At 37.6% G+C, this 23,719-nt stretch overlaps 1 protein-coding gene and 1 long non-coding RNA gene across 2 annotated transcripts in view; one reads left to right on the plus strand and one right to left on the minus strand.

Annotated features, from left to right (window-relative positions):
• PXDNL (peroxidasin like) overlaps positions 1-23,719 on the minus strand; it is a 412,750-nt gene that overhangs the window by 346,315 nt on the left and 42,716 nt on the right. The gene's annotated exons all lie outside the window — the stretch shown is intronic.
• On the plus strand, positions 1,277-6,536 carry LOC122234911. Its single transcript, XR_006212873.1, has 3 exons — positions 1,277-1,529; positions 3,079-3,206; positions 6,447-6,536. It is a non-coding gene; the product is annotated as an uncharacterized LOC122234911 (long non-coding RNA).

Below are 23,719 nucleotides of genomic sequence, written 5' to 3' on the forward strand. Positions count from 1 at the left end.
GTGGCAACACAAAAGCAACGCTCCAGCAGTCCGGAAACATTCTCAGGGCACACTTTAACACGAGTTAAAACATAATTAGCTGGTGTCACACTAGCTTTGTCTTTTAGCTAAGTAAGATGAAGCTTGGGTCAGTTCCCAGGCCACAGCGTTAATGAATTCAACCTGGTCTTTCAAACCGTAAAAAGTAACTTCGTATTTAAAAGTTACCTTACGCCAAAATAGCAGGTGTCAGGAGTGAGAGCTTGATTTCAGAAGACAGCCTGCCTAGGGGTCTGACCTCAGCCCCTATTCACAAGCCCGTGGAATGAAAAAGAGTTACTTCCCCTCTCTGGGTCTCAGCTTCTTTGACTAAATATAGAAGCAATAATTGCGCTTTTTGTAAGTATCTTGAGTAGTAAAGGGGCCGACATACTGAGAGCGTTTAGCAAAGTTATTTACCCAGGATCACATGGATCATTTGTTGATGGAGGACTCGGGCAGAGGCTGGTGGTAACTCAGGTTCTCTAAAGTTGTGTGACAGACACCGCTTGACTACTAAGTGACACCTAATAGAACGCCTGGGATTTACACATACATTTTGTCAGTTTACAACAGTAATCGGTTCTCTATTAAAGGCACGTTTGCCTACTTTTGGGAGATGATCTCCTAATTAATACCAAAAAAGAATCCTAAGCAAGTTAGATTTCGTTCTCCCATGTTCTGCAAGCAGATAGTGAAAGGGTTTGTGTCTTCAGTGGAGGCCATTTTTGTTTGCTGACCTGAGACCCAGCAGTGAAAGCTGGGATTGTGCGGAGCGGAGGAACAGTTCCAGCCTCTGACTCTAGCAGAGCAGGTAGTGTGCAAGGACAGGGCGGAAGTCTTGTGGCTTCTTGCGCAGCTCCATCCACCCGGCCCAGCTCTACCGCGGTTTCCTCCTGCAGCTCCGCCCACGCTACCCAAGCTCCACCGCGGTTTCTTCCTGCGGCTCTACCCACCCTGCCCGAACTCCACCGCGGTTTCTTCCTGCGGCTCCACCCACCCTGCCCGAACTCCACCGCGGTTTCTTCCTGCAGCTCTGCCCATCCTGCTCAAGCTCCACCGCGGTTCCTTCCTACAGCTCCGCCCACTCGGCCCGAGCTCCGCCCACCCTGCCCGAGCTCCACCGCGGTTTCTTCCTGCGGCTCTGCCCATCCTGCCCAAGCTCCCCCGCGGTTCCTTCCTACAGCTCCGCCCACCCGGCCCGAGCTCCGCCCACCCTGCCCGAGCTCCACCGCGGTTTCTTCCTGCGGCTCTGCCCACCCGGCCCAGGCTCCTCCGCAGCCTCACAGTGGGGCCCAAGAAGAAAAGCTGGGAAGTTTGGGGCTGGGGGTGAAGTAGGGGTTATAGAAACCTATGCACAAGTAATGATACAATTCACGAGGAATTAAAGATGGGGAGAAAGAACAATGGGAGGTCAGTGTGCCCGGAGTCCCCACCCAAGTGGCGAGAAGCATCTACCTTCCCGTGTCCTTCTCCCGCGGCTCCCGCGATGAAGACAGCTGGGCTTTGAGGTATTTGTCAGTCCTAAATAACCCGCTAAAAGTTACCTGGGAAAGACCGGGTGCTTATTTTCATGATGAGGACATTAAAAGTAAGCAGAGGGGGTATTGTATTTAAGAACCTCCTTTGATTTAAAACTACCTGTTGTCTGTTTCAAAGTTCATTCAAATTTCATTATAAATTCAAAGACTTAACTAGTTTGAATGTAACAGGACAGATTTAGCCAACAACTTGAAAAAAAAAATCACAACTTAAAAGGAGTCACTGTGAACTCTTTTTAAATAGTTTTAAACCTTTGGGCACTGGTAGCAATTGCATTGGTCTATATGCTTTAAATTATTCAGTGACAATAATTATGTGATACAAGAAGATAAAATTACTTCAAAGAATGTCTGCAGATGTTTGTGTTTATATAGAAACAATCTTCCAAATTATGGCCAATGACACTCCAGGAAGGTTTGATATTTACACGGATAGTAATCTGTTGGAAAGAAATGACCTGACAATTATTTTTAAGCCAGGGTTACTTATAAAGCTGCCCTCAGCCCCAGCGTGGCATGATGGAGATTCCCTTATTTACCTACCCTCGCAGCTACCAATTTCCTTAGAGCCTTTTTCTTCACATCAGTCCCAGTGCCCTGGGGTATTTGAAGAACTGTGACGTGTCTCACCAGAATATGAGTTTGCTGAGAGAAGAGCATTATCACACTTATGTGGGCCCTCAACTGATCCACAGCAGAGTATTCATAAAGTGCAACAGAAGCCGCCAAGGGGCAGCCGTAAAAGAATAAATCAGAGGCTACTCACCGCCATCCAAGCAAGATGCCTGAGAATTCCAGAGCCTGCCCTGTAATCCTCAAGGATTACAGCCCCTGGGAGTTGGAAGGAACCTTTCTCGTCACAGAGTTTCAGCACCCTGGTGGATCTCCAAACCAGCCCTCCTAAGAGGCCTTCAAAGCCCTCCCCTGCTAGTTCACCTCGCCTTGGCACCTTGCAGGAATTATTGGCTTCATTTTCTGCTGCTCTGAGCAGAGGTAGGGATTGAAGTAGGATTCTCAGGGAGATACTGTGGTGTCATAAACCCTGGCCAAGCCTGCACCCCCCCCCCCCCCCGATGAAACTCCCAATCAAAATCACCTTCAGGGTCTTCTGTTTCTTCTCCTGTTAACTGAAACACTTCTCTACCTCATAGGGCATGTGGGTGTTGATAAATGTCACTTATTAAAGTATATTAGAAATTAAATAATACAAGTTTGATTTATAAATTTAGGATGAACCGCATTGATATCAACGTGCATCTTCTTTCTCTTCCCCTGTATTTGCCTTCTCTCAGACACTGTGTTCTTCTATTAGAACAAGTGATGTAGTGCAGGCTGATCAGAAATATCCCAGGCCCTGTTTAGAACGATGTGAAGTATTACTTCCAATGTACCTTATCAAAACACACACACTGTGTAGAACACTCCAGTAAAAAAGGGAGAAAAAATGCACAAATGATGCCAAGTGGAGAACAGTACTTTCACAAATACCAACCATGTCAATATTCATAATACATTTCAGAGTTTCAATCTGAATTGGAGGCCCCGAGTGGATTAAATCACCTAGACAGATGCCTAGAGGATCAGCTTCCCAGAAAACAGAACGGAACACAAAACCTTTTTTTACTACACTGTGTACCCAACATTTAGGTATGTGGCTCAACAGACACAACCTTCTAAAAATCAATCCCCCTTTGAATACACAAATTGTCTTTGCTAATAAACAGCAGTTCAGACAGAGAAACTCTTCTCTGGCTTGGGACAAGAACCACAATTGCTTTGGTGGTTTTCAACTTCGTGCACACGGCCGAGAAAAAGCAAAGTTAATCCAGAGAAATGCCAGAGTTATTTAAAAAAAAAAAAAAAAAAATCTTTAGAGAGGAAAAATATTTTCAGACAGTTTGCAATGATTTTTCAAACAGAAATAGCATTGCTTTTACTTTGCCAAAAAAATCAAGAGACCTCATCATAGGTCATATAAATGTGTTCTGGGCAACAAGATGTCTTAGATACTGTGCCAAATATGTAAGCAGATCCATTCTAATTCTAATTACTTGAAAGCTTAACAAAAAGCTTTTTCTTTCTATTTTGTCTTCTTGACAAAATAGAATTTAGAAGGACTTAAGGCACACTGTAGACATACATCACCATTAAAGACCATGTTGTTAAGATCAAATACTATTAAATCATACTTGTCTGAGTAATTCCTTTGTAGATTTCGCCCTGTCAGAGTATTTTTTATTTTCTTCCATTTTAACCAACATTTCCAGTCGATGACTTCCCTGTGATGTGTGAATACGTAAGTTTGCATGTTTCTTTCATACTATGCTAAGGCTCATGGTTTCTCTCAGCTTCACTGCATATATCAGTTGACCTGTCTGACTCCAAGTTACCATCAATTCCCAAGGTCTGATAAGAAAAAAATGGAATGTTGGATTTGAACACTTGCTCTAATCCAAAACTGAAGCCCCCAGTCTTGCCCTCTGATTATGCCCAGATTCAACAAAGAACTATAGGAAGCAGAAGCTGAGGCAAGGCATAGAAAAGTCCTGCTTTCATCCTTTTTCTTTCTGACTTCCTCATAGTTCTACCTGGTCCTAGAAAATCTCAAATTAAAGGTTTAGAAAAGTAAGTAGTTTTCTCTCCAAATTCCCCTCTTTGTTATCCAAGGTAAGTACTTCTGCAATTTCAATTTATACCTAGAGAAAACTGTTTTAATATAGATCATATATTCCAGCACCATGAACCAAAACTATAGTCCCCTGCCAAATGAGTTGGGGGCGGGGGTCGGTGAGCCCACATATTTGCAGTGACGTTTACTGTCCTCATTGTTCATTTCTTCCCAATGCCCACCTAATTTAAAATTACTGGTCATGATTTCAGTGATATTTGCTTGTATTACAATAAAGCACCAAGTCATGGTAGCCCCAGGGAATTTGTTTGGCAGCAGGGGAAAAACTTTGGCTTTCGCTGCAGATGGAAGTTAATTTGGTAGTCACATCTCACCTCCCCATGAATACTTTCCACATTACGAAGGCTGCTCACAATGAATGAGCAAATGATGTGGGGTGGAAGGGGGTGGGTGGGATGTACACAAATTGTGTGGCTCAGCTGTTTTGGGTCAAGACCGAAGTACAGACTCGGGAAAGGCAGGTAGTGCTTGCCAACACTTGGCCACGGCCAACCAGTACCATTAGCCTCCCCATCAGTGGGCATTTGACCATTTATAACTATAGTAAATAAGTGATAGCACACTCGTTATTCGGGGCACAGATTTGTCCTCCAAATTTGTCCTCTTGCTCATGTAAAATCCAGCAGAATGGTTTTCAGAGAAAGCTAATTCCCCTTTCCATTGTTCATTTAAGTTTACCCAAAGCCATAAATTGCTATCAGCTATTTCTTTTAAAAAGTATTTTTGAATACTGATTACTCATTTTCCTCGCTAAGCCACCATCACATGATTTCCCAAGTGGGAGACAATGAATACCAGGCAGAATCCTTGACAAAGATTGTCCTTAAGGAAAGAGTAAAGACCCACAGGAATTGCAATAATCCCTCTATTTTTACCAAACAGTTGGAAAATGAGAATGCATTTCAAATGTTTATAAACTGATGTGATTTCATTTGCAATTGTTTTTTAATTGAAAAAAAAAAGAACATCTCTTTTTTTATGTTTCACTCTGATCCATAATATCAGTCATCCTTAAATAGTAACTCATTGACATACTTAAACCTGTACATCTCACACCAAATGGCTCACTGGTGATCTGGTTTATTTTCTGCCTGAAGCAAGCAGAATAAAAAGAATGGAGAAATTCAGCTAGGGTCAAGATTCCTTTATAGAGAAGGAAAAATGAAAAAGAAATAAGGTGCTTAAAGGGGTATGCAGTTTTCTGGAGAAATTATGGCAGCTAAAAACTGATCATCTATAGCAAACAGGATAAAGGAGTTTCCAAAAGGAGATTTACAATTAAATAAGCAAGGCTGAAAAATACTGACCCAGAGCCTGGCTGTAATGCAGCTCTGTTCGACAAAACATCTCAGACACTGCAAACTAGCATGCATTCCTTTTTTTGATTTTATAGAAAATCACACTTAACCTCAACCAACCAATGCACCTTTTGGCCCTCAAACCATGTATTTCAATTATCAACCTGCCAGGAATCTGAAACTTATTTTGCTAATTTTCTGTTAGCTATTTTGATAATAAGCCATAAAGATTTATACTGAAACACTATAAGAACCATTCACTGGACAGTGTTTGTTATGTGTATATTTAATACAGGGTTAAAAATTCCATAGCAAAAGGGTAAAACCAGAAGTACTTATTTCATCAATGTGGGGTATAGGGATTCTACTATAAGAATTCACATCAATTTCTTAAAATATAGTGTGAGTAAAAGAAAACATGTAATGATATCTATATGCCGAATCCTGTGGGAAACTGGTAAAGGTCAGTATGTTTGTCCTTAAGTTGCTGTTGGCGGGATGGAGTTGGGGAGGAAGGGGGGTGTTGCTGAGAGCATCCACAGTGACTATAGGATGTAGCACAGAGGTAAGGTCTGCAGAAGGGAAGAGGGAGAAACAATAACTTCTGGCTGATGGGGAATGGAAAAGGCTTCTCTGAGAATGAGTGCTCGTCTAGGCTTTGAAAGTCAAGTTGCATTGACAAGTAGAATTGAGGGAAGCAATATTTCATTTAGCAAACATTTATTAAGCACTCACTTTGCACAAGTTACTGGAGAACACAAGAAAGTGCAACACTGAATGATGAAGGTTCACCTACTCAGGCCAGCCCTTGACTTTTGCAGGGTGCAGGCAAGAATACAATGAAGGAGTGAGCTCAGCATCATGGGGGTGTGATTCCTTCCTTTTGTTTTCCCCTTTAAGGTACAACCAGTTGGACATCCACATCCCAACAAAGGATGCCCTGCACTGCAGACACCACCAGGATGGCTGGGCAACCCATCCTTCTGTCCATCTGAGGGTGAGTGGCTTGTACCCTGTAGAGGTCCCGGAGGTGGGGAAGCACCCACATTGTTGCATGCCACGTGGCTCTAGAAACAGCGGCAGCACCTGTGACCCAGGCACCCTGGCATCAGTGCCCATGGCTCCAATGACACCTAACCTTGCCATCCCCCCAGCAACAGCAGCACACCCAACACCAGTCTCCACCCTCCCTAAACACATACAGTCACACACACACTGTGACACACAGGACCTCAGTGACACCCTGGCCACAGAAGCGGCATTGATGGCACCAGGGCACCTGGCCCTGGCACCAGGGGTCAGCACTGGTGACCCTCCTGGCAGGAGGGGTGGAGGGTGGAAAGTGTATGCTCCCAAATACAGCCTCAAAGCAACTCAAGTGAAAAAAACCCAAAAACTTGTGCTGTAGCACCACCTGCTGGAAAGCAAAAGAAAGGTTTCTAATTGTCAACCTGTCAAATTGTTAGAATCAAAGTAAACAAAACTTAACCCAAATAAGAAAGGTGTTCAGTGTTTCAAATGTGCCTGCAGAGGCACATCTCATCAAACACCATGAAAAATCACGATAATACAGTATCACAAAAAGAAAATGACAATTCTCCAGCAACCAAACACAAAGTCAGAAGACTGGGATCAAAACAGCTGTTGTGAAGAAATGCAACAAACTGCAAGAAAACTCAGAAAGGCAATTCAGTGAACCCAAGAATAAAATTAATGCATGCTTTACCAAAGATATTAAAACACTAACAAAGAACCAAATGGAAATTCTGGAGTTCTTTAGAACTCAATAAATGAGAATAATTCATGAGAAAACATTGGTAATAAAGAAGATCAGATGGAAGAGAGAATAAGCGATCTGGAAGACAGGAATCTAGAAATGATTCAGGTAGAAGAGGAGGAAGAACTAGGATTTTTAAAAATCAAAGAAACCATATGAGAGCTACAAAACTGTATTAGGAGGACCCACATAAGAATAATGGTATAACCAGAAGGAAAAGACAAGGAGAAGGGAGTTGAGAGGTTATTTTAAAAAACAATAGCAGAGAACATCCCAAATCTGAGGAAAGAACTAGGCATACAAGTCCATAAAGCTAATGTATCATCTTACTATCTCAATGCAAAATGACCCTCTCGAAGAAATATTATAATGAAGCTGTCAAATGTCAATGATAAAGAATCTTACAGGCAGCCAGGGAAAAAAAAGTGAGCAACTTAAAAGGAACTCCCTTAGACTATCAGAAGATTTCTCAGCAGAAACTCTGGTCCAGAAAGGAGTGGACTGACACATTCGAAGTATCAAAAGATAAGACAGCCAAAAATACTCTACCAACAAAGTCTTCCTTCAAAAATGAAGGAGAAATAAAGCTTTTCCAGTCCAAGAAAAACTGAGAAAGTTTACCACCATTAGACTTGCCTCACAAGAAATGTTGAAAAGGAGCTCTTCTACCTGAAATGAAAAGACAAAATTACACAAAACTTTGAATAAGATGTTAAACAAACAGAATCAGAAATTTGTAACTCTACTTTAGAATAGGATGTTAAACACTTCACTAAAGCCCTTAATTATAGTTAAAGGGGAAAAACATTAAAAATAACTATAGGGGCACCTGGGTAGCTCAGTTAAGCCTCCGATTCTTGATTTTGGTTCAGGTCATGATCTCATGGCTTATGAAATTGAGCCTGGGATTCTTGGGATTCTCTTTCCTTCTCTCTATGCCTCTCCTGTGCTCACTCTCTTTCTCTTTCTCTCTCGCTCTCAAAATAAATAAATAAATAAGTAAACTTTTAAAAAATTTTAATACAATAAAAATACATATTAAAAAATAACTATAGCTACTACAATTTAGCAATGAACTCAAAGCAAAAAAAGGGTAATTCATGATAACAAAAATGTAAAAGGGGAGGGGGAAAAAGACAGAACTTGTATAGAGAAATGAAAATAAGTTGCCATCAACAGAAAAGGGACAGTTTCATCTATGAGATGCTTTATAAAAACTTCATAGTAACCACAAAACAAAAATCTAGAGGAAAGACAAGAAACATAAAAAATGGGGAACTGAGAAAATCATCATAGAAAACACACTAATGAAGGAAGACTTAACAAGGTAGATAGAAACACAAGGAAAAAGAAACAATGGCGATACAAAACAACGAAAAAACAAAAGACAAATGGCAGTAGTAAGTCCTCATACATCAGTAATCACACTAAATCTAAATGAATTGGAGACATCCATCAAAAGGCAAAGTGCCCAGATGTAGACTTTAAAAGACTCAAATATGTGCTACCCTCAAGAGACTCATCATGCTTGCCCAAAGATACACAGACTCAAAGTGAAGGGGTGGAAGATGATACTCCAAGCAGATGGAAACCAAAAGAAAGTGGGTGAGACCATATTTATAGCAGACAAAATAGACTTCAAGCCAAAAATGGTAACAAAAGACCAAGAAGGTCATTTTATAATGATAAAGAGGTCAATATATCAGGAAGATATACTAATCATAAATATATAATCTCCCAACATTGAACACTGAAACTTATTAAGCCAATACTAACAGATCTTAATGGAGAAACAGACAACAATATAATAACAGTAGGGGACTTTTATACCTTACTATCAATAATGGATAGATCATCCAGACAGAAAATAGGCAAGGAAAGGTTGAAATTGACCACATTTTAGAATAAATGAAGTTAACAGACATATACAGAATATTCCATCCAATAGCAGCAGACTGCACATTTTTCTCAAATGCATGTAAAATATTTTCCAGGAAATATCATATGGTAGGCCACAAAACTAATCTTAGCAAATTTAAGAAGACTGAAATCATACCAACTATCTTCTCTGACCAGAATGGCATGAAATTAGAAATCAACAAGATAATCTTCAACTATGTAGAATCTAAACAACACACTTTTAAATAGCCAATGGGTCAAAGAAATTAAAAGGGAAATAAAAATTATCTTGAAACAAATTGAAAATACAACATATCAAATTTTGTGGGATGCAGCAAAATCAGTTCTTAGAGGAAAGTTTATAGCAGTAAATGCATTTATTAAGAAATTAGGTCTCAAATAAACAACCTAACTTTATACCTCACACAACTAGAAAAAGAGGAACAAATTATGCCCAAAGTTAGCACAAGGAAAGAAATAATAATAAAACTCATGGTGGAATTAAATAAAATAGAGACCAGAAAAACAATAAAAGGATCAATGAGACTCACTGGTTCTTCAAAAACTGGTTCTTCAAAAAAATAAACAAAAATGGCAAGTCTTTATAGACGGAGAAAAGAAGAGAAAACCCAAAATTAGAAATGAAAGAGGATAGGGGCGCCTGGGTGGCTCAGTCAGTTAAGTGTCCAACTTCAGCTCAGGTCATGATCTCGCGGTTTGTGGGTTCAAGCCCCATGTCAGGCTCTGTGCTGACAGCTCAGAGCCTGGAGCCTGCTTCGGATGCTGTGTCTCCCTCTTTCTCTGCCCCTCCCCCACTGAAGCTCTGTCTCTCTGTCTCTGTCTCAAAATAAATAAACGTTAAGTTAAAAAAAAAAGAAATGAAAGGATATATTATAACTGATACTACAAAAACACAAAGTTATAAGAGACTGCTATGAACAAGTATATTCCAAAAAATTACATAACCTAGAGGAAATGGATACATTTTTAGAAACACATAACCTACCAAGACTAAATCAGAGTCATTTTATATATATATACATATATATATGTGTGTGTGTATATATATAAATGTATATATATAATTCAGCCATAAAAAAGAATGAAATGTTGCCATCTGCAACAACATGGAGCTAGAGAATATGATGTTAAGCAAAATAAGGCAGTCAGAGAAAGACAAATACCATATGATTTCACTCATGTGGAATTCAAAAAACAAATGAGCAAAGGAAAAAAGAGGGAGAGAGAGACAAACCAAGAAGCAGACTCTTAACTATAGAGAACAAACTGATGGCTTCCAGAGGGAAGGTGGGTGAGGGGATGGGTGAAATAGATGATGGGGATTAAGAGGACACTTACCATGATGAGCACTGAGTGATGTATAAAATTGTTGAATTACTATATTGTACACCCGAAACTAATATAACACTGTATGTTAACTATACTGGAATTAAAATTTAAAACTTAATAAAAAAACTCAAACAACAAGCAAAAAATTGAGTCAGTAATAAAAACAATCCCAACAAAGAAAACTCCAGGCCAGAAGCTTCACAGGCAAATTTCACCAAATATTTAAATTAGAATTAATATCAATCCTCTTCCAAACTATCAAGAAAGAGGGAACAATTTCAAACTCATTCTACAAAACCAGTATTACCTTGACACCAAAACCAGATAAGGATATCACAAGAAAACTCCTAGGTCAATATCCTTGATGAATATAGATGCAAAACTTCTCAACAAAATATGAGCAAACTGAATTCAGGAATACATATAAAGGATTATATAGCATAACCACTACGTGAGATTTATTCCTGGGTGCAAGAATGGTTCAGTATACAAAAATCAATAAATGTAATTCATTACATCAATAAAATGACAGATAAAAATCACATGATCACATCATGTCAGTAGACTCAGAGAAAGCATCTGGCAAAATAAAACATCCTTTCATGATAAAAATCCTTAACATATTGGGAATTGAAGAAACATACTTCAATATAATAAAGACTATATGCAACAAACTCACGGCTAACATTATTTTCAAAGGATTTCCCCTAAGATACGTACAAGACAGTGTTACTGCTCTTACTATGATATAGTACTGGAAGTTCCAGCTATAGCAATAAAAGGCATCTAAATTATGAAGGAAGAAGTTAAATTTTGGCTATTTGCTGATAATGTAATTTTATATATAGAAAATCTCCAAGAGTCAATCAAAAAATTGGTAGAATCCATCAGTGATTCCAGCAAAGTGGCAGGTTTCAAAATCAACTTACAGAAAATAGTGTCATTCCTTTACACTAATGATAAAGCATGAGAAAAGAAATAAAGCCAGAGGTATCACACTTCTTGATTTCAAACTATACTACAAAGCCATAGTAATAAAAACAGTAAAGTACTGGCAAACAAAACAAAACAAAACAAAAAAACTAGACACACAGACCAAAGGAATAGAACAGAGAGCCCAGAATTAAATCCCAGTATTTATGGTCAACTAATATTCAACAGGAAAGTTAAGAGTCCCTAATGAGAGAAGGATAGTCTGTTCCACAAATGGTGCTGGGAAAACTAGAGGAACACATGCAGAGCAACAAAGTTGGATCTCACACCACTTAAAAAATTAACTCAAAATGGATCAAAGACTTAAACATAAGACCTGATATCATAAAACACCTAGAAGAACCATAGGGAAGAAGCTCATCAATATTGGTCTTGGCAATGGCTTTTTGGAAATATTGCCAAAAATACAAACAACAAAACCAAAAATCAACAAATAGGATTATATCAAACTCAAAGCTTCTATACAGTAAAAGAAACAATAAAATGAAATAGTAGCCTACCTAATGGAAAAAAAAAAAAGTTTTGTAAACTATACATTGAATAAGGGGTTAATATCCAAAATATATGAAAAACTAACACAACTTAATTTTAAAAACCTGTTTCTTTTTATTTTTATATTATTTTTTTAAAGTAGACTTCACATGTAGTGTGGAGCCCAACATAGGGCTTGAACTCACCAGCCAGATATCAAGACCTGAGCTGAGATCAAGAGTTGAATGCCTAACTGTCTAAGCCACCCAGGCACCCTGAAAAAAAACAAAAACAAAAAAACCCTGTTTTTTTAAAAATGGGCAGAACTAAACAGACATTTTCCCAAAGAAGACTTAAAAATGGCCAACAGACACACGAAAAGATGCTCAACACCACTAGTCATCATGGAAATGCAAATCAAAGCCATAATGAGATATCACCTCATACCTGCTAAAATGGCTATCATCAAGAAGACAAGACAGCTGGGAAGGATGTGGTGATAAGGAAACTCTTATACACTATTGGTGGGAATGTAAATTAGTCCAACCACTATGGAAACCAATATGGACACTCCTCAAAAACTTAAAAATATATCTATCATATGATCTAACAATCCCACTGCCGCGGATATAACCAAAGAAAATAAAATCAGTATTTCAAAGACATAGCTACTCTCGTGTTTATTGCAGCATTCTTCACAATAGCCACAATAAGGAAACAACCCAAATGCCCATCAATGAATGAATATAAATACATGATATATATCCCCCCCCAAATAATTCACCCAAGTTATCCTGCCATTTGAGACAACATGGATAGACATTCAGCATATTATGCTAAGTAAGATAAGTCAGACTTAAGTACTGATGATATCTCTTGTATGTAGAATCTTAAAAAAGTCAAGCCTTTAAAAAAATAAAACCAGAAAGTAAAATAGTGGTCTCCAGGCTATAGGTGTAGGGAAATAAGATTGATGGTGATTGAGGATACAAAATTGTATTGAGTAGTAAATAAGCCATAAGATACCTAAGGCACAGTATAAGGAATACAGTCAATACTGTATTATAATGATGTAATGTCATAAACATGCTTCAATGGGAATCACGTTACAATATACTAATGTATCAAAGTAACATACTGTACACTTTAAATTTAGAAATTGTAACATCAAATTTATCAAATAAATGAATACAAATAGACCCCATACACTATTCACCTAAATAATGAAATGATGTAAGCCTAACTTATAAAATATATGTTATCACTCTCTTGACAAGTATACCTTCATGATAATAAGATCTTTAAAAATATTAAAATTATTGCCTGAATTGAGATGCAGTGGTAGATGAGTAGTAAAATGAAAACATAAGTAACTCAGTCATGTTCACATATTTATTCACAAAATGTATCTTTTGCCTTCATATCAACAAAATCACTAATTATGTGATTACAATCAAGATTTTCCACATAATTTTGTTTTATTGAGAATAATGCCGAATTAGACCATCTTTCTAGGCACTGTTGTGCTTGGAGAGTTTTTCAATTTTGAGAATTGCATTCACTCAGGCAGCTGCAACTGTCAATAAAATTCTTAAAGTGATATTTAAACTCAGGATAAAACCACAGTTTCTACATATCAATTGCAAAGGGATACTGAATATGAAAAATACATGGGAAATACTACAAAATATGCTTAATTTCATCATGTACATTGTCATTACATGTATTACAAATCTCATATCTTTTAAAGAAATATCTGGATCTGTACAACATTCCCATTATGTTAATAATTTCATTTTGATGTTATCATTTTACATGGTTTTAATTTATTTCATATTCAGACATTCTAGCCTCAAATTCCAGATATCCATGCTTACACTAAAGTAAAAATTAAAAAAAAAATCATTATGTTTGGCTGGATATTGGACATCTGTATTTTTATTTTTTTTATTTTTACTTATTTTTGAGAGAGGGCGAGAGAGTGTGAATGGGGGAAGGGCAGAGAGATAGGCAGACAGAGTATCCAAAGAAGCAGTCCCAGTGCTGACAGCAGACAGCCCGATGTGGGGCTCGAACTCACAAACTGCGAAATCATGACCTGAGCCAAAGTCAGAGGCTCAACGGACTGAGCCACCCAGACACCCCTGGACATTTGTACTTTTACATCAGACCAATGTTTTATACTGGCTATTACTTTTGTTGATTAAACACTACTAATTTTCTGCTATTTCTTCACATTTGTTTTAATTCTAGTAACTGTGTCATGTGTACATTTCTCTGTAATAGTAATTTTTTATATTCTCTTCATAAAGAACCTAAATGCTTCCATCACAAATAACTTCACTGCCAAAAGCTGGTCTTAGAGATTGGCTACAAAACATGGGACAGTGGTAACAAAGTATACATAATGTTTGAACTTAAAGGCTAGTTTCTAAATATTTCTTCTTCATTCAATGAAAAAAATCACATCATTAAACTGAATCAGGTTTTTTTCTAAAAACAACCCTCCAGACAACAAGGGCTGAAAGCCATTCTCCAGGATCAGCTTCCAAAAGACAGTAGAGATTCGCAAGACAGACATCTTTTTCATCCGATTTGCTGGCTCTGGGAAGGCATTTTCTTCATCATCTCACAGCTGACAGGATTGCATTTGTTACTTCTGGGTTAGGAATTTGATGTGAATACTTTTGTCATTTATTCTCATTATTTCGATCAGTAATTCAAGCTTCATTTAGTAAAGATTATAATTTCATGGAATTTATCAGACCTGACAACATAGTAGATTTCATGAGAATCGTTTTCTTGCTTATTTTCATTATTTTGGTCAGTGGTAAATATCTAAACAATTGGCAATGGCTTGTTTCTCCTTTTTGGTCGGTAACTAAATCTGAAAAAATGTGTAATGCACTCTGCCAATTGTATATGGATCATGCTTGACAGAAGCCTATTCTTCCATGGTTTGGGGATTTAAAATGTTCAAGCAGATTCTTTTGAACTTTTCTATTTTTCTGCTGTTTTTCTCCCCTTTCCTGAGCTTAATTTTTACATCTTCTTTTCTAGCCCTATCTTGACATACACTTATTCTCAGTGATCTAAATAATTTCTTAAAATATAATTGTATCCAAAGACTATAAAATTCAAACACAGAAACATAAAAGTATGGGTTAAATGTAAAAAACCTGAATAAATTATTTTTCATGTATATTTTGACAAAAAGAATTTTTCCAAAAGAGTCTGAACTAAGATGGCACAGGAGATACCAGCCTTCAACGCCCTGACCAAAAAAAAAAAAAACAAAAAAACCCAAAAAAACAATTAGACAGCTATTCACAAGTGAAAATAGCCTCAGGAGGGCTCAAGAATCCAATTAAGAACCTACAGCAACACAGTGAAGCAAGAGAAAAAGAATAACTGTGCAGAAAGGATTGCTGGGGAGATCAGCTTAGCAGAGATGTCTGAAAGAGGGGAGCAACGAAGAAGAAAGTGGGGCTGACAATACCAGCCATTCAGCAGGTGCCATTTTGAGGGACAGTGGCCTGGCCCGTGAAGGGCCCTGGGTAGCCTCTGCTGCTGAAGGCCTCGACGGCCCCCACCCCCCCCAGCAGCTGCAGACTCCCTGACGCTTGCCTAGTGGAGGATGCTTGTATGCGTAGTCCACTGGGGAAAAGACATTACTGCCCCCCACCCCCAAAGGAGCCTCTGTTGCACCACCCCAGAACCAGAGCTGCCAACACCCCCGAGCCGGTCCACACGACGAACCCCAGGGCCATGACTGCTCCGCTTCTGCCTGTGCTCTGCGATCTGGCCCCGGGGCCGCTGTGCTCGCCTGTGCTCCGCATGTCAGCCCTGCACCCAGGTCTTGGGCACCAGATCCAGCACCACTGTGGGCTAGCCAGCACCCCGGATGCCAGAGCCGTTACCTCTCAGTGTGCACCGGGCTCTAGACCCCAGTTCCACGGCTGCTTTGCAAGCAAGCACCCATTTCTCAAGCACCAGAGCCGCTCACTGCACGCTAGCCAGTGCCCTAGATGCCAGAGCTGCTACTGGCCACAAGTGCCCGTGGCACCCAAGTATCAGACATCAGTGTCATCACCACTATGAGGACAGCCACACGCCAGACAAAACACCAAGTGGGACCCCCTCAGCCACAACATTCCCTACAGAAGAAAGGGCTGTAAGGTGGTCCCAGAAGACTTTGCCACCAAAGATCTCAACAGCCCTCACCTCTGTGGACACCAGAAGGACCCCTGCAATTTTCACCAACACTGACCTCAGCTGATAGAGCTGCATAGAAACGACACCCTTGAGCCTTCCCCAGAGACAGAACCACTGGATCCAACCCAGCCAGCACCCTCTCCCCCACGCGCAGGTGAAGGTCTTTCTGCACTAAAACCAATCTCTAACGTCTGAAAGAGGTGACTGCTCCAGAAAATTTGCAGACGTCAATGCAAGGCTATAAGAAACACCAAAAAATCAAGGAAAGGTAACACACCAAAGGAACATATAATTTTCCAATAGCTGACCCCAAGGAAATAGAGATATATGAATTGCTGGAAAATTATTCAAAATAATTGTTTAAGGGAGCTCAGAGAGCTACAAGAGAAAGACAACTCAATAAGAAAAAAATAAATGAATAAAATGACAAGTTTACAGAGATATAGAAATTATAAAAAAAAGAACTAAACAGAAATTCTGAAACTGATGAATAAAATAAATGAAATGAAAAATGCAATAAAGAGCATTTACAGAAGACTTAATCAATCAGAAGAAAGAATCTGTGAAGTGAAAACAAGCCATATGATATTATCTAGTAAGAGGAGAAAATAGAAAGAAGAATGAAAGAAGCCCCTCAAAAAGTTAAAATAGAACTACTCTATAATCCAGCAATTGCACTACTAGGTATTTACCCAAAGAATACAAAAATAGTAATTCAAAGGGATACATGCACCCCAATGTTTACAGCAGTATTATCTACAGTAGCCTAATTATGGAGACAGCTCAAGTGTTCATCTACTGATGAATGGATAAAAAAGTAGTGATGATGATGATGATGTGTGTGTGTGCGCGTGTGTGTGATGGAATATTACTCAGCCATAAAAAAGGAATGAAATCTCGCCATTTGCAATGACATGGATGGAGCTAGAGAATACTATGCTAAGTGAAATAAGTCAGTCAGAGAAGGACAAATATACAATTTACTCACATTTGGAATTTAAGAAACAAAACAAATGAGCAAAGGTAAAATAGAGGCAAACCAAGAAACAGACTCTTAACTATAGAGAACAGAGTTACCAGAAGGCAGGTGAGTAGGGGCTGGGTGAAACAGGTGATGGGGATTAAGGAGGGCACTTGTGATGACCACCGGGTGTCCTACGGAAGTGTTGAATCACTATACTGTACACCTGAAACTAATATGACACTGTATGTTAACTAACTGGAATTTAAATAAAAACTTTTTAAAAAAATGAAAAAGAGTGCAGAAAGCCTACATGAATTATGGAACACCACCAGACAAAACAATATTCATATTATGGAAGTCTTAGGAGAAGGGTGAGGAAAAGGGGCAGAAAGCTTACTTAAAAATATAATGGCTGAAAACTTCCCAGATCTGGGAAGAAATATAAACACCTACACACATAAAGCTTGTAAGTCCCAAACAGGACTTCACTAAGATGCATTCTAATAAAAGTGTTAAAATCAAAGGTAAAGAATTTTGAAAGCAGCAAGAGGAAAAAAAAACCATCTCAAACAAGGGAACCCTCAGAATTCCATGGCAAGATTGCTCAGGAGAAATCCTGCAGGCCAGGAGAGAGTAAGATGATACATTCAAAGTGCTGTAAGAAAAAAGTGCCAAACAAGAATTCTGTATTTGCAAAATTGAACTTCAAAACTGAAGGAGAGGTAAAGCTTTTTCCAGACAAACAAAAGCTAATAGAGTTCATCACCACTAGATCTGCCTTACAAGAAATGCTAAAAGGAGTCCTTCAAGCTGTAATGAAAGGATGCTAATTAGCAAAATAAAAGTATGTGAAAGTATAAAACTCACTGATAAATGTAAGTATATAGTCAAATTCAGAAGAATGGCAGTGAGGAAATCACTTTAGTATGAATATTAAAGAACAAAAATATTAAAAATCATTATAGCTACAGCAATTTGTTAATGGATACATGTTACATCAGAAATATAAATGTTGTGGGTGAGAGTACAAAAGTAGAGTTTTTGTAAGTGATCAATGTTGTTATAAGTGTGAAACAGACTGTTATATTTTATGTGCACTTCATTGGCATTAGGTACCAAAAACAAAAACTTAGAGTAGATACACAAAAGAAAAATAGAAAGGAATCAAAGCATTCCAGTATGTAAAATTATCAAATCACAAAGGAAAAAAAGGGGAAAAAGGGACTATAAAACATCCAGGAAATGATAAGTACACAATAGTGGCTCCTTCGGTATCAATAATTATTTTAAATATAAATGCATTAAATTCTCCAATCCAAAGACAAAGATTGACTGAAAGGACTAATAAAGACAGACTCAACTATAGGCCACCTGCAAGAGACTCACTTCAGCTTTAAAGATACATACAAGCTCAAAGTAAAGGGTTAGAAAAAGGTATTCCACACAAATGGAAACCAAAACAGAGCAGGGGCAGCTATACTTACTTCAGACAAAATAGACTTCAAGTCAAAAACTATAGCAAGAGATGAAAAAGTTCAGTATATAATAATGGTCAATTCATCAAGAGGATATACAATTGTAAATATACATGCATCCAACATTGGAGCAACTAAATACATTAAGCAAATATTTACAAATATGAAGGCAGAAATAGATGGCAATGCAATAATGGGGAACTTCTATACCCCACTTTTAACAATGGATAGGTCATACAACAAAATAAATAAGAAAATATTAGACTTGAACTACTTTAGCCTGACAGACCTAACAGACATATATGTAACATTGCATCCAACAGCAGCAAAATACACATTCTTCTCAAGCACACGTGGAACATTATCTAGGGGAGATTACATGTTAGGTCACAAAACAACTCTTCACACATTTAAGAAGACTGAAATCATACCAAGTATCTTTTCTGCCCACAATGGAATGAAAGTGGAAACCAATAATAGAAAACTGGAAAATTCAAAAATATGCGGAAATTAAATAACACACACCTGGACAACCATTGGATCAAAAAATTTAAAAGAGAAATAAGAAAGAATATCTTGAAACAAATGAAAATTGTTTTCATAACACACCAAAACTTTGGCAATGCAACAAAAGCAGTTCTAAGAGGGAAGTTGATAACAATAAGTACCTACATTAATAAAAAATAAATATCTTAAGTTACCTGGCTTTATACCTATAAGAACTATAAAAAGAATAAACTAAGCCCAAAGTTAGCATAGGAAGGAAATAGCAAAGATCAGAGCAGAAATAAATAATATGGAGACTAGAAAACAATGAAACAGGTCAACAAAACTAAGAGCTAGGTTTGGGAAAGACTAACAAATCTATAAGTAGACTAAGAAAAAAATAAAAAAGAAGACCCAAATAAATAAAATCAGGTATTAAAGAGGAACATAACAACTGTTACCACAGAAATACAAACAATCATAAGAGACTACTATGAATGAACCCTTATACACCAGCACACTGGCTAACTTAGATGACATGGATAAGTTCCTAAAAATACACAACCCAGCATGACTGAATCAAAACGAAATGGATAAATCTGAAGACATATTACTAGTAAGGAGATTAAGTCAGTAATCAGAAACACCCAACAAAGACAAGCCCAGGACCAGATGGCTTCAGTGGTGAATCCTACGAAATATTTAAAGACAAATTAATGCCAATCCTCCTTAAACTCCTCCAAAAAAATGAAGCAGAAGGAACATGTCCAACATCATTTTACAAGGCATTACTCTCCTGCCAAGCAAGAAAACGACACAAGAAAAGAAAATTACAGGTCAGTATCTCTAATGAACATAAATGCGTAAATCCTCCACAAAATACTCGCAAACTAAATTCAACAGCCCAATGAAAGGCTCTTGTGCCATGATCAAGGGAGATTTATCCCTAGGATGCAAAGAAGGCTTAATATACACAAACCAATAAATACGATATGCCACATTAACAGAATGAAAGATAAAAATCATTCGATCATTTCAATAGATGCAGAAAAAACATTTGACAAAAAATTCAACATTCTTTCATGATAAAAACTTTAACAATGTGGGTTTAAAAGGAACATATCTCAACATAATGAAAGTCATATATGACAAGTCCACAATTAATGTCATACTTGATGATCAAAGGTGAAAGCTTTTCTCTAAGATTAAGAGCAAGGCAAGCGTGCCCACTCTCACCATTTCTATTGAACATTGTCCTGAAAGTCCTAGCCACAAAAATTAGGCAAGAAAAAAAAAAAAACAATAAAAGGCATCCAAATCAGAAAAGAAGAAGTAGAATTGTTTCTGCTTGCAGATGACATGATCTTATAAACAGAAAACTCTAATAAATTCAGTATAGTTGCAGGATACAAAATCAACATAGAAAAATCTGTTGCTTTTCTATACCCAATAACGATCTGAAAGAGAAATTAAGAAAGCAATCCAATTTACAAATTGCATCAAAAAGAATAAAATACTTAGGAATAAATTTAACCAAGAAGATGAAAAACCTGTACAGTGAAAACTATACATTAATTAAGGAAATTAAAGATACAAATAAAGATGTTTTGTGTTCAGAGACTGGAATAATTAATATTGTTTCACTATCCATACTACCCAACATGATACACAGATTCAATGCAATCTCTATCAAAACTATAATGGCACTTTTCAGAGGAATAGAAAAACCTATTTGTAAATCCTCAAATTCATATGGAACCATTAAAGACCCTAGATACCCAAACAATCCCAAGAAAGAACATGGCTGGAGAAATCACGCCTGATTTCAAGGGTTGACCCTTCAACAATACAGTTTGGGACCGCATGAGTCCACTTACATGTGGATTTTTTTCAATAAATATATATATACGGTAACATAAGTGCATTTTCTCTTATTATTTTCTTAATAACATTTTCTTTTCTCTATCTTATGTTATTGTAAGAATAGTGTATATAATACATATATCATGCAAAATGTGTGTTAGTGGACTGCTTATGTTATTGGTAAGGGTTCCAGTCAACAGTAGGCTATTAGTAGTTGAGTTCTGGAGAAGTCAAAAGTTATACACAAATTTTCAACCAAATGAGGGGTTGGTGCCCCTAACCACTGTGTTGTTCAAGGGCCAACTGGATTATAAAACTATAAATCAAACGAGTACGATACTGGCATTCAAAGAGATACATAGACCAATGGAAGTGAATAGACAGTCCAGAAATATGGTCAACTAGTCTTTGACAAGAGTGCCAAGAATGCACAAGGGGGAAAGGATACTTTTTTTCAATAAATGGTGCTGAGAAAACTGGATAACCACATGCAAAAGAATAAAACTGAACCTCTATCTTCCACCACTCTCAAAAATTAACTAAATGTATTTTAAAGATTCAAATGGAAGAACTGAGACCTTAAGTCTCCTGAAAGGTAACATAGGGAAAATGCCTCTTGGTATTGGCCTTGGGAAAGATTTATTTGGATTTGACTTCAAAAGCAAAAAACAACAAAGGCAAAAATAAATGAATGGGAATATATGAAGCTAGACGTCTGCATAGCAAAGGAAACCATTCACCAAGTGAAAAGGCAACCTACAGAATAGGAAAAAAGTATTTGCAAACCATATATCTGATAAGAGGGTAATATCTAAAATATACTGGGAGCTCATACAACTGAATAACTAATAAGAGCTTCCAACTCTGGATTTTGGCTCCGGTCATGATCTTGCAGTTCATGGGATCAAGCCCAGGTCATGATCTCGTGCTTTGTGGGTTCCAGACCCGCATCGGGCTCTGTGCTGACAGCACTGGTCCTGCTTCTTTGGATCCTCTGTCTCCCTATCTCTGTGCCCCTCTCTCACTCACACTTTCTCTCCTTCTCTCAAAAATAAATAAACATTAAAAAAATAAAAATACAAATATCCAATATCAGGCTCTGTGCTGACAGCTTGGAACCTTGAGCCTGTTTCAGATTCTGTGTCTCCCTCTCTCTCTGCCTCTCCCCCACTCGCACTCTGTCTCTGTCTCTCTCTCAAAACTAAACTTAAAAAAAAAGAAGAAGAAAATTCTGCCATTTGTGACAACATGGCTGAATCTGGAGGGACATTTTTGGAAATAAATCAGACAGAGAAAGATAAACACTGTATAGTATCACTAATATGGGTAATCTTAAAGATTTTTTAATGTTGAACTCACAGAGAATAAAATGGTAGTTTCCAAAGGCCTTGGGAGTGGGGAAAACGGGGAGATGTTGGTCAAAGGGTACAAACTTTCAGTTATAAAGTAAGTTCTGAGGGTTCAGTGTACAGCATGGTGACGTATTATAGATTTGAAATTTCCTGAGTAGAATTAAAGCATTCTCATGCACACACACCAAAAAAAGAAAACTGTGTGAGCTATAATGTGTTCATTAACTTGACTGTGGTAATGATTTCTCAAGGTATACATGTTTCAACGCATCACACTATACATTTTAAATATACACAATTTTGTCAGACTCCAATAAAGCTGGGAAAGAATTAAAATAAAATAATCAGAAACAATAAAATGAAAAGGCAACTGCAAAATTATAATCTGTATCAAATTTATTTATTTATATTTTATTTTATTTTTTTAATTTATTTTATTTTATTTTATGTTATGTTATGTTATTTTATTTTATTTTTATTATTTTTACAGTAGGCTCCATGCCTAATGTGGGGCTTGAACTCAGGACCCTGAGATTAAGAGTCACGTGCTCCACTGACTGAGCCAACCAGGTACCCCTCCATATCAAAATTTAAATCAAATTAAACTAAAACCTTTATTTAATTATAAAAATGCAATTAAATTTCATTAAACATTTTTACAAAAGTAAATCTATTTGTTAGTAAGCATTCTAGGTCTATACAGTTACCACTGTAAAGAATCGTATTGTGCTTCACATATATTACAACTAGACACACAAATGTATAGATGTAGAGTGTTGTGAATTTAAGGATAAGATAAATTGTTTTATTATTATAAATTAAAATTATATTGTATCATTATAAATTCCTTAGCCACCACGTACAGCTGTTTCAAATACCGTGCTAATTTATGAGTACTTCCAGACTATGGATGGCCAGATGAAGACAATGAAGGAAATGAATGTTCAACAATATCGGGAAATAATACTTTACTATGCAATAATTAGGACGCTTTTCATGCTAATTTGAATGGAGGGATTTGACAAGTTAACGTATCCGGGCTCTCTCTGACCTAGATCTCAAATCCTCTCTGCACCCCAAAGCAGTGGCTTTCTCCAGTGTTAGCACTGGTACAACCCACAAATCTTGGCAGCATTTGGAGAGGTAACATCACCCTATGTTTTGAGGAGTTGAGGCAAGATATGTGAAGAAGCGTTTTCCAGGACCAGAACAGAGTTGACCATGAGATCAGATGTTAGGGTTATGATGTGTGTGCTGTGCCAGCAATGAGCACCAGATTCGAGAGAAGAGGTACCCGTGGGCTGTTCGTTTGCCCCTGGATGGTTGAA

The sequence above is a fragment of the Panthera tigris genome, chromosome F2 (assembly GCF_018350195.1).
Source record: "Panthera tigris isolate Pti1 chromosome F2, P.tigris_Pti1_mat1.1, whole genome shotgun sequence".
Taxonomy (NCBI): Eukaryota; Metazoa; Chordata; class Mammalia; order Carnivora; family Felidae; genus Panthera; species Panthera tigris.